Below are 13,599 nucleotides of genomic sequence, written 5' to 3' on the forward strand. Positions count from 1 at the left end.
CTTTTAACCATGGTAAATTTTGTGTGGTTTATAATCAACCAACACTTCCTTCCCTTTGGTCATGCTTATGTCATTTTCCTATGTCATCTTCCCACACTTGTCCTCTTCTTGTTGGTGTGATGACATCATCATCATTAACCTCTTTGATTAACTCCTAATTACTTGGCTAATGACCGCTGATCTGTTATACGGTTCGCTTAACTTTCGTTCTCGTTTATCGTTTGAGGGATCATACCCGGGATCTTATTACTTGGGTTTCCTTAACCTTTCTCTATACATTATATTCGTTTTATGATCCTCTATTATAATCCTTGAATTTAAATCCTTTTTATTCTGTTACCTTATGCTCAATTCTTTCGGTATCTGGTGGATTTTCGGGAAAAATCAAAGTGTTCGAATTTGGATTCTGACGATCTTTACATACACTTATATACCATATAGAGTACTAATAAGATCTCAGAATAACAATAGAAGAACCTCTACATAGTGTGGCATGAAAAGTTTTCTTATTCAGCATAATCAGCAAAAATACTATTCATAAGGGTTACAAAAAGTTCAAAATTTTGGGGTTATTACAGTCTCCCCTCCTTAAAAGGATTCCGTCCCGGAATCAAATAGAAAACAAATGGGGGTACTTTTCTAGCATTGCGCTCTCTAGTTCCCAAGTTGATTCTTCCACATTATGATTCTGCCATAGCACTCTGACTAGCTTGATCACTTTGTTCCGAAGCACCTGCTCCTTCTTATCCATAATCTTTACTGGTTTCTCCACGTAAGTCAGATCTGGTTGCATATCCACATGCTCGTACTCCACTATGTGTCTGGCATCCCGATGATACTTCCTTAGCATTGACACATGGAACACATTATGAACTTGTTGTAGGTTCGGGGGTAAGGCTAGCTCGTAAGCCAACTTCCCAATCCGTCTTAGTATCTCAAAAGGTCCAATGTATCTTGGGCTTAGTTTCCCTTTCTTTCCGAACCTCATTAATCCCTTCCAAGGGGATACTTTTAGCAGTACTAAGTCCCCTACTTCATACTCCTTGTCCTTTCGGGCTAGGTCTCCATATTTCTTCTGTCTGTCTTGGGCTGCTACCATCCGTCCTCTGATGAGATCCACTATGTCTTTGGTCCTTTGGACCACTTCTGGTCCGAGCATTTTCCGCTCTCCTACTTCATCCCAGTATAAGGGAGATCGACACCTTCTTCCGTACAGGGCCTCATAAGGCGGCATTCCGATGCTGGCATGAAAGCTATTGTTATAAGAAAACTCGATCAACGGCAAGTGATCATCCCAACTTCCTTTAAAGTCTATTGCACAGACTCTCAACATATCCTCTAGTGTCTGGATGGTCCTTTCACTCTGCCCATCCGTTTGGGGATGGTAAGCGGTACTCATATTTAACTTGGTCCCCGCACATTCTTGAAAGCTCCTCCAAAATCTGGAGTTGAACCTGGGGTCTCGATCTGAGACAATGGACGCTGGGACTCCATGTCGCGTCACTATTTCCTTAAGGTAAATGTCCATCAGTCTATCGACCGTGTATCTCTCATTGATAGGGATGAAATGAGCTGACTTTGTCAGTCGGTCTATAATCACCCATATGGCATCATGGTTGGCTTTCATCCTTGGTAAGCCGACAACAAAATCCATGGCTATCTGTTCCCATTTCCATTCGGGAATCTCCAGGGGTCGTAAAAGTCCACTGGGTCTCTGGTGCTCTGCCTTTACTCTTTGGCAAGTCAAACATTTTCTTACCCATTCTGCTACATCCCTCTTCATGTTGGGCCACCATTAATACTCCTTCAAATCCCTATACATCTTGGTGCTTCCCGGGTGAATGGAATACCTTAAACTATGGCTTTCATCCAAAATCTCGTCTTTCAGCTCCTGAACATTCGGAACCCAAATCCGGTAGGAGTACCTCATTATCCCTTTATCATCTCTCTCAGTATGGATCTCTTCTCCAGTCATTGACTCTCTGCCTTCATTCATTACTTTCTCTTGGCATAATCTAATCTTTTCCAATAACTCTGGCTGCATCGAGATCTCAAACAGCTTTTCAGTTCCGGCTCCGGTTACCTTTACTTCTATTTCCATTCTCTCGAAATCCCTTATCAATTCCTCCGAAGTCATTATCATTTTGAGTCTTTCCTTCCTGCTAAGGGCGTCAACCACCACATTGGCTTTCCCTGGATGATAGAGAATCTCACAATCATAGTCCTTGATTAGTTCTAACCATCTCCTCTGGCGCATATTGAGCTATTTCTGCGTAAATATATGCTCGAGGCTCTTCTGGTCTGTGAAAATCTCGCACTTCTCTCCATACAAGTAGTGCCTCCAAATTTTTAAGGCAAAAACTATTGCCGCGAGCTCAAGGTCATGAGTAGGATATCTAATCTCGTATTCTTTCAGTTGTCTCGACGCATACGCAATCACCTTACCGTGCTGCATAAGCACACACCCTAATCCTTGGTGCGACGCGTCACTATATATCACAAAATCTCCTTTTCCGTTTGGCACTGCCAACACCAGGGCCGTTACCAACCTTTTCTTTAATTCTTGAAAACTGTTCTCGCATTTTTCCGTCCATTCAAACTTCTCTGTCTTACGAGTAAGTCGTGTCAAAGGGGCTGCGTTCTTCGCAAAGTCCTGTACAAATCTATGATAGTAGCCGGCCAATCGTATGAAACTTCTTACCTCTGTGGGTGTGGTTGGCCTTTCCCAATTTGAGACCACCTCTATCTTGGAGGGGTCGACCAATACTCCTTCTTTATTGATCACATGTCCTAAAAACTGTACTTCATTCCGCCAGAATTCACACTTCGAGAATTTGGCAAATAACTGTTCCTCTCTGAGTATTCCTAGAGCTATCCTCAAATGCTCTGCATGTTCTGCCTCGGTCCTTGAGTAGATTAAAATATCATCGATAAAAACTATCACACACTTGTCCAAGTACTTCTTGAATACTCTGTTCATTAAATCCATGAAAGCCGCTGGGGCGTTGGTTAATCCAAAGGACATTACCAAGAACTCATAATGCCCATACCTGGTACAGAACGCAGTCTTGGGAATATCTTCGGGTTTAATCTTTAGTTGGTGATATCCAGTTCTCAGGTCAATCTTAGAAAAATAAACAACATCCTTTAAATGGTCGAACAGATCGTCTATTCTAGGTAACGGGTACCTGTTCTTTATGGTTAGCTTGTTCAACTCTCGGTAGTCGATGCACAGCCTCATGCTCCCATCTTTCTTCTTAACAAATAACACTAGTGCTCCCCATGGAGAAACACTGGGTCTTATCATACCCTTATCCAAAAGTTCCTGCAATTGGGTAGCTAATTCTTTCATTTCTAATGGGGCTAACCGGTAAGGTGCCTTTGAAACTGGCGCCGTCCCTGGGGCCAACTCAATAGCAAATTCAATCACTCTATCGGGTGGTAATCCTGGAAGGTCTTGTGGGAATACATCTTCAAATTCGTTGACTACCGGAATATCTTGCAATTTGGGCACCTCTTTTTGTGTGTCCACCACATAGGCTAGGTAAGCCTCATTTCCTTTTCGTAGCATCTTATTGGCCTGGGCCATGGTCAAAAATTTCTGTGTCTGCCTCTTTCCTCTAAATATGACTTCTTTCTTCCCTGGGATATTCAACTTAACTTTCTTCCCCTTACAGTCTATCTGAGCATCATTGCTAGATAGCCAGTCCATTCCCAAAATTACATTAAACTCCCTTAATTTAAAAGGAATTAGATCAACACTAAAAGATTGCTCCCCTATGCCTAACTCACAGACGGGGTGAATCTGGTTAACAGGAATAATTTCATGGTTGGCTATTTGCACTCGTAAGGGTTCTAGCAAGGGTTCAGCCTTAAGTCTTAATTTATGCGCAAAGTCCTTTAATATAAAAGATTTAGTTGCTCCAGAATCAAATAAAACATTTGCACTGATTGAATTTAGAGAAAGGGTACCTGCTATCACATCTGAGTCTTTCATAGCATCTTGGACTGTCATGTTGAAAGTCCTCGCAGTAGGTGGCTTATTGGAAGCAGCTCTGCTTGCTCCTGAAGCTACTGGTTTGTTCATTGGGCATTCCCTCTTCCAATGACCCGGGCGTCCACACTGATGACAAGTGGTGTTTGGAATGACAGCAGGGGTTGATGAAGGGCACTTAGTTGAATAGTGACCCTCTCGACCGCACTTAAAGCAGGTTACTGGCTTTCCTTTACACTCCCCAGTATGCATCCTTCCACAAGTGTTACAGGCTGGTAATGGGGGTCGAGACTGGTTGGAATAGGGCATTCTTGACTTCTGGCCGCTCTGGCTCACATTCACACTCATTGGCCGCTTAAACCCAGTGTTCTTTCCCGGTAGGGACACTGCTCCTCGATTAAATCTAGTTGGGAAGCTCCCTCCTACGGAACCTCCACCCATGCTCATACTTTTCCTCCTTATTCCCGTCTTCTCTCTTTCCTTCTGCATATGTTCACTTCTGGCTTCTACAGTTGTTGCCATTTGCACCAGAGTGGCATAATTAGTAAGCTCAAGGATTGCCACCCTATTCTGAATCCACGGTTTCAGTCCCTGCTTTCTTTTCCTCGGTGCTCACAAACTCCGGCACAAACCTTGATAACTCAGTAAATTTTGCTTCATACTCTGTTACAGATAAGTTATTCTGCTTTAGCTCCAAGAACTTGAGCTCCATCTAGTTCTCCATAAACCTCGGGAAATACTTTCCCAAAAACAACTGACTGAATCTCTCCCAGGTTATAATAGCATCTGTCTCCATGTTTTTCTTGGCCTCCCACCAGTAGTTGGCCTCTCCTTTCAGAAGGTAAGTAGCAAATACAGTCTTCTGTGCCTCATCGGTACTCAGAATCTCAAAGGATTTCTCCATTTCCTTTAGCCATGCCCTTGCATAAACTGAGTCGGCTGATCCGTGGAACTCAGGGGGCTTAAGGGACTTGAAAGCCCTGAAAGAGTTTGCCACAGCATTATTATTTCCTTGAGGGGGTGGGTTGGGTTGAAGTTCCAAGTTCTACCTTAGTAGGTGCATGAACTGTCCCATGGGATCCATGCCTGGGTTTGGTACTGGTTGCTCAACCTCAGTTTCTCCTTCTTCAGCCTCTATCTCAAATCCTTCAACATCAAATGTTTCCTCCTCCTCTTCATACATGGAGTCATCCTGTTCAACATAGTCCTCATCTTCCTCTTCACTGTGTTCTTGGTTCCTACCGTCCTGGTTATGGCTTCCCTGGTCCTTAGATCCAGGGTTCGCCCTAGTTCCAATCTTTCTTGGCGGCATGATACGGATAAATTTTTGGAAAATTCAACGTTAGGTTACAATCATACATAAAATTGTGCCTTGCACAGTTCTATAATGGGGAGAATGTATCTCGCAATTCTATTATATTATGACAGTTCTAATAAGAAGTGCAGTAATAATAATGATAAAGATAGTGATCTCGTCACTAAGAAACTGAACTGAAAGGAAATAAATATATACATAATGCGGGAAATACATAGTTTGATCTGGTCAAAAGTACAACAGTTCAACAGCCATCTGCCCAAAAGTGATACACAAGAGTCTGACTGTCTAGTCAGAGAAAGGGATACTATATACAAGTCAACTATCCCTGAAAATTGGCTCTTACTATGGCCTCGACTGACTAGACGACTAGACTACCCCATCACTGGTCCCGAATCACACACCGGAGCGGGTCAGCTCCCACACTCTTTCCATCGCACGACGGAAGATGTAGTCAGCCTGCCTCCTAGAGATCCTGCCGTGCCTGTCCCCCTGGAGTGATCGGAGTCTCGCACGAGCCGTGAGCTCTATCCCCGTCAGCTCCCTCCTCAAGGATCGGGGTATAGTAGCCCTAATCTCATAAGCTCGGGCACGCCTACCCGCCCTCTCCGCATCCAACTCCCTCCTGACCTCATCCAGCCGGGCCTCAGCAACAGCCACTCGAGTCCTCAGTACATCCTGAACATAGCCGTGAGCTAATAAAGACTGCCTATGGGCAGGGTCGAGAGGTGGTGAATCCGGAGCCGCTGGGGGTGCCTCATCGGTCTTCCTAGGCTCGGGAGTATGGGTCTCTGAGCTGTCATCATAGGGTCTCCAAGATAGTGGTGGAGGGGTAGGAGCTCTGACCACCGGGAGTGAGGGAAAAGGGGTACCAGTGTACTCTACTATAGCTCCGACATGCTCCTCAGCCACTAGGACCTCATCTGGGTCCTCCTCATCTGAACTCGCAATAACCTCCGTCTCTGACTCCTCTGAGGGGTCCTCCTCCTCCTCCTCCATCTCAGGCTCCTCCAGATCCTCGGCATCTAGCAGTGCCTCATCATGCTCACGCTCGAACATCTCTGGGTCCTCTATCTCATGTGCCTACACATTAAATGAGCTAAGTTACTATCCTGATACTTATAAGGGTTTCCATAAGGGTTTTAACTGTCAGTGCTACTTTAAGTAGTTCGACTATGAACTTGGCAAGAGTTCTTATTATCTTTGTGAGTTTATTATTATATCGTCGCATCATCTCTGAGGTTTATAACGCTTAGCTCTGATACCATTTCTGTAACACCACCAGATCCGGGGCCGGGGATCCGGGTCGTCACGGTCTTTCTTTCCACAATATCACTTAACTTAATTAATAATAAATAACCTCATGATGTGACCCCACACTAACACGCACCACAATACGTTATAGTCTCAGAGATGAAATTGAAATAAGTACAAGTCCTTGAATCCATAATTTAAAAGTTATTACAACCCAAAATGATTACTTGATAAGTTTACAGTTAATTGCCATTATCTGCCACAAGTTATAATTATACATAATTGATTCCCAAAAGTAGAATGCCTGATCTACAAATAGATCTACCTCTGTAGCTATAGCAGCTACGATATCAACGGGAAGACACGGGACGCTTCCCACGCGCTTGCGCTGGGTCTGCTTGAGTCTGGCCATCTTTCCTAACTATTGTTGTGTGATGAAGAAATGAAGCAAGAGTGAGCATTACAGCTCGCAAGATAATATATAGTGTAAACAATAATACAAGTATCTAAATGGATAACTTACTAGAATCCTTTATCAAGTGTAAGGTAATTACTTACTGGATATAAGCTTAAAGGAAGATGAAGTTACCAATTACTTCACTATACTTATACCATTTTTAGAAAACTACTTGAACTACCATTGTTCAAAGTATAATAAGTTTCAAAAGTTCGTCCCATAGGTGAGACCACAAGTTAAGACTTGAATATATTCAATCTTTGAAATATTATTGAATGAAATGAAGTTACGAGGTACTTCATTAAGTCCCGATATATATATATCCACATATATATCTCTTATGAATTTCCTGGAAACCTCTGTCATGTAAAGTATGAACAGAGTTTGTAATATCCAATGAATTTTTGGAAAGAAAAGAATTTTGGCATAAACCCAAAATCTTGCTGATCAGGAAAAGATACCAATAAGTAACCTTTTCTACTAGTAGATGGACGAATTCCCAACTGGTCATCACCCTAGCCGCAATAGGACCTTATGCTGGACTGCCACTCATCCACTTACGCATTTGATGGACTCCCATTGAGCCACTTACACTTTCATGGACGCCCACTGAGCCCATGTTGCTTATGCCGACTCAATAGATGGACTTACTTCCCGAACGTTGGGTAAGTAATCAATTCATTTATTAGAACAGCAACCTTGTTGTGAATATAAATACACCACAGAGTCGAATCCCTCAGGTTTTGAGCGAGTATTTAAATCCCCTTTGAAAGGAAGATCTCCGCTCTAACTTTTAAAATCATTTTGAAGACTCGAAAACACATTTAAGAATGTTTGGAGTAATGCTGATTTAACAAAATAAATCAGTCCCAATATATTAGAAAATATCTGAATATTATTATTTAAATAATATTCCCACAAGGATAATCTCTATATAAATAATTTGAAGTAGAAGTTTTAAAACTCATACTTGAAATGAATATTAAATAACCAAAGATATACTTATACGAAAGTACTATCTTTATTTGATTAATCGAAAATAAGTTTGATTATCAAAATATTATTCTTTAATAAAATAAAGAATATTATTTAGTAAATAATCGGAGTCATAAGTCCTCGAATTAATATTCAAAATAATATTTATTAAATAGAATAAACAGAGTCATAAGTCCTCGAATGAATATTCAAAATAATATTCATTAAATAGAATAAACAGAGTCATAAGTCCTCGAATGAATATTCAAAGTATTATTCATTAATAAAAATAAAGTTATCGAATAAACCTTATTTGATTAATAGTTTTGAAAAATATATCTATATATATATAAATATATATAATATACTCGGGAACATCGACTCCTGGTTTTAGAAAATGTTCATCTTTGGGTCCCTTATACTAAGGGTATACGCAACTACTGCTTATCTCTAGCATAGGTATTATGCAACTATAATCATTGGAATCAACAGATAGATATCAAGATTACGAAACAGACATGCATATATCCCATATCAGCATGCTCCAATATATCACAAGATTTGCTAATTAACCATCATGCATCTATCACAAGATAATGCATATACATATATTTACATCACAACAACAGTATAACGGGTAGAAAACTTGCCTGAGCGACTGGGGGTGATAAAAGGCTTGGGACGAGTCTGGTAACCTATAAAAAACATATAAGTTGGAATTAAACCAAAGTCGCTTATGAATCTATACTTTAACCAATTAGACCCTAACGTTCGCTTTTGCGCTTACCGATTAACTTAAGTCGCTCGAGTACCCTCGGCTCCACCATTTTTAATAAATTAACCATTAAGATTTTTAAGGCGATTCTTTTGCGAGTACCCTACCAACTGTCTAATCCACTTTACATAATTGTTTTATACTCCAATTAGTCATTTAAGGTCCTTAACCAAGGTTTCAAAGTAAGGCGAGGGGTAAAGGTTCGTTCGTGAAATGCCGTTACTTAAAACGGTCGTTTCTCCTAAACCGTACATCGGATTCAAGTGAACCACATATCAAAACGAAGCTCGTAACATGAACTATCTAATCATGGAAATGTTCAAAACCTAACACTGAGTTCTCGGGTCCTGATGGTAAGAACAAAAACAGTCTAAAGTAAATCGGGCATTACGACGGCTATGTTTACGCGATTACCAAATTTTATACTACTCCAAATCAATCCACAATCAATCCACAATCATTACTACAACAAAACTCCATCCATACAATACTACAACAGCCCCAACACCTCAAGTTCTCCAATTTATACTACTTCTCAATCATGAACTAAAAGCTTACTTAAGTTCATTAACTAATAATCAAGATTTACAACTCCAAAAACATCACAAAACCAACCAATCTCTAAACATTCAATAACCATGCTTCTCATGAACTATACTACTCATAACAAGCCCTTAACATTAAATAATAATGCTAGGTTAAGAGATTATACCTTCCTTGTGAGTAGGAGTAACTGATGAGCTTGAAACAACCTTGGAAAATCCTTACTAAAGCTTTATCTAAACAAAAACACAAGATCAAAATTTCAAGTTCTTGAAAAACACTATTCACTCTCTTCTTCCATGAATTATAGGAAGAGATTGTGAGGGAATTTGAAGCTTAGACTTATAGGATATATATATCTATGTACAAGGAACCTTAGATAATTACCTCACAATTTAACAATGTTTGGATCTTGGATTTTGATTTTCTTGTCTTTGAAAAAGTGAAGAAGCCGAGAGCTTCTTGCTTGAAAAGGTGGAGAAAATGTGTTTTTGTGATTTGTGATTTGTTTTGTTGGTTGTTTTGCTTTTTTTTTGATTAATTACCTTTTAACCATGGTAAATTTTGTGTGGTTTATAATCAACCAACACTTCCTTCCATTTGGTCATGCTTATGTCATTTTCCTATGTCATCTTCCCACACTTGGCCTCTTCTTCTTGGTGTGATGACATCATCGTCATTAACCTCTTTGATTAACTCCTAATTACTTGGCTAATGTCCGCTGATCTGTTATACGGTTTGCTTAACTTTCGTTCTCGTTTATCGTTTGAGGGATCATACCCGGGATCTTATTACTTGGGTTTCCTTAACCTTTCTCAATATATTATATTCTTTTTAAGATCCTCTCTTATAATTCTTGAATTTAAATCATTTTTATCTTGTTACCTTATACTCAATTCTTTCGGTATCTGGTGGATTTTCGGGAAAAATCAAAGTGTTCGAATTTGGATTCTGACGATCTTTACATACACTTATATACCATATATAGTACTAATAAGATCTCAGAATAACAATAAAAGAACCCCTACATAGTGTGGCATGAAAAGTTTTCTTATTCAGCATAATCAGGAAAAACACTATTCATAAGGGTTACAAAAAGTTCAAAATTTTGGGTTTATTATAAGATATCTTCAGCTGTATACTCACTTTTCTCCTTGGGTATGGACTTTGCTGGGTGATCAGCAACTACAACAGAGAGCTTGGTAGGCATATGTGGTCCTTCATAAATTTTGTCAAGGTATTCTGGATCTGTAGCTTCCAGAAATAGAGCCATCTTTACTTTCCACATGGGATACTCAGAAGGTCTCAGTATGGGAACCCTAATAGTCTCATATCGACTATGAGTTTGGGTGTTTTGAGTTTCTTGAGTTTTGGTGGGCTTGGTTGGAGTTTTTGCTTCTTCAGACATGATTGTTTTGGATCTTTACTATATATGTGTTAACAGATAGGATCTGATACATCTTGTTAGGTCACACACACTGTAGAAGGGGGGGGGGTTGAATACAGTGTATAATACAATCAAACTGAATTAAGAACACAAGTATGTAACACAAAATAATCTTATTAATAAAACAGTTTTGCAATGGAACTGTTCTCTCTCAGTGATGAACAAATATCACGAGAGCTGCTAGGGTTACAATAAATAATATTCTCAATAATGATAACACTTCTAGTATAAACCCTATATCTGTGTTTATATACCACACAGTTACAAGATAATCTCTAATTGATATCGAATATAATTCTGTATCCTAAAATATATCAATTAGTTATCTTTTCCTCCAAGTCTTCTATTCTTCACATAATTTTTCTCCATGCATATCTTTTCTTTTTTTAGTCTCGATCTTCTTTCCCTTAAATCAGCCGCCTTCCTTATCGGAAAGTCTTCTTAAGTCCTGATATTATCTTCTGATGAATATCTTCCGATAACTTAAGTTCTGATAACTTAAGTTCTGATATCTTAAGTTCTGACTTCAGTATAAGTATTGATTTCCAGTTAAGTCTTGATTTATCCTGTTAGTTAAGATCTGAAAACTAAACACAAATCATTATTAGACATGACATCACAAATATATCTAACAGTTACATATCAAAATAATTTTATTTAGTTTGTCATTTTAACAGTCAAGCATATAGTTTTCATAAAAAAATCATAGGATTTGGATAATTAAAAAAAAAGCCTTTTTCCAGCCGTATGGACGTCTATATATATATATATATATATATATATATATATATATATATATATATATATATATATTAGTGATATAACCAAAATTTCATATCAAAATCAATTTATTTGGTTTGACATTTTAACAGTCAATCATCCGTTTGACTAGTACAACTAACTAGTGTTGAATCTTGAATTAGTGTTTCGATTATTTTAAAAATATTTTTCAACAATCCAACCAGATGGATGTCAATAGATATATATATTAGTGATATAACCAAAATTTCATATCAAAATAATTTTATTTGGTTTGACATTTGAACAGTCAAGCATTAGTTTGACTAGTACAGCTAACTAGTGTTGAATCTTGAATTAGAGTTTCGATTATTTTAAAAATATTTTTCAACGATCCAAACGTATGGATGTCAATATATATATATATAGTAGTGATATAACCAAAATTTCATATCAAAATAATTTTATTTAGTTTGACATTTGAACAGTCAAGCATCAGTTTGACTAGCACAGCTAAGTAGTGTTGAATCTTGAATTAGTGTTTTGCTTATTTTAAAAATATTTTTCAACAATCCAACCATATGGATGTCAATAGATATATATATTAGTGATATAACCAAAATTTCATATCAGAATAATTTTATTTGGTTTGACATTTTAATAGTCAAGCATCAGTTTGACTAGTACTGTGACGCCCTCAATCTCGGGGTTAGGAAATGAGGACTCACACTCCTCTATTCTAATAATAAAATATGCATAAACCCCGATTAGCTACTAACAGGATCAACAGGATAAAGTATGAGACAAGATTACAACTACCAATCAAAGAATATAACTTACAAACCCAAAATATTATTAAATGATCAATATCGATTCCGGCTGGGAACCTACAGATAACCCAATGAATCTTTAAACACCAGTTTCTAGGCGCGATCTCACTCATAACCTGTACTACCTGCTCTGGCAACTGGAAGCCCTCAACACGATAGGGACCACCAGGTACGCTCTTACGAGCAGTGCGCCTAAGTCTGGCCATCTTCTAGCTTAACTGTCATGGTTAGATTAAGACAAAACAATGAGTATAAAACTCAGCAAGTAACTATATAGCAGTTCTACAATAACAATTCTCAATATACTTTGAACAAACTAGGGCATTCTATTTTAGCTAATCTAGGTGGCAGATTTCCATATATTCATTTTTCTTTTCTTTGGGATAAGGAAAGGTATCCGAAGAATAGTTGGGCTTTCAAGAATCAAGGCTCGAAACAGGATGAAAGCCGACATTCAACACAAATCATTATAGGATCAAAATAGATCTTACGGTAGAGGAAAGCAACAGTATTTCAAGATATAGAATCATTCATATGATCAACAATTTCAGGAATCAGGGTTCTGAGCCTTAAGCTCCACAATAACATAATCAGCTATTTTCAAAACAGTATAAAACATTTTCATTTCCAGAAATCAGTTTACTGAATAAAAGTTTCAGTTCCCTTTTTAAATAGTCATTTAGAACCCTTGATTGGATCACTTATCTTTCCATTTCATTATATACGGGTGATCAGCCCGTATCGACCTCCATTCCGGTCTTTAAGGTACCATTCGGCATAATTTCAGCCTTAAATTGGACTAGTCCCACTAGCCTCTTACCATGACTGGACTAGTCCCACTAGCCTCTTACGTCTCAATTCAATCCATCAAGAATTCATTTGGAAAACCTTGAGTTGGAAAACAATAGGTTTTCTAAAATTCATTTTATCATTACCAAGCCTTTGAAATCATTCGGACTCTTTCAAGTCGAAACTCATTATTAATTCAGATTTTAAAGAAACAAAGTTCAGGGAGTGAATCAAAGATACGCAAGGAACAATTCTCAAGAATTCTGTATCAAGGATAATAAGGCATTAAATTTGAAGGATCAGTAATAACTTAGGGATCATTAGTGCGATCAAGAGAAACAGGGTATCATTAACAGAGTTATCCAAGATAATTAAAGGTTCAATATGACCATGGCATTATAGGAAAATTGAACAGAAAGGCAGATTATCAAAGGGTGAAATCAATAGGATTATCAATAACAGGTTATCAAGAACAAAGGGTA

This window comes from Apium graveolens, chromosome 7 (assembly GCF_009905375.1).
Source record: "Apium graveolens cultivar Ventura chromosome 7, ASM990537v1, whole genome shotgun sequence".
Classification (NCBI taxonomy): domain Eukaryota; kingdom Viridiplantae; phylum Streptophyta; class Magnoliopsida; order Apiales; family Apiaceae; genus Apium; species Apium graveolens.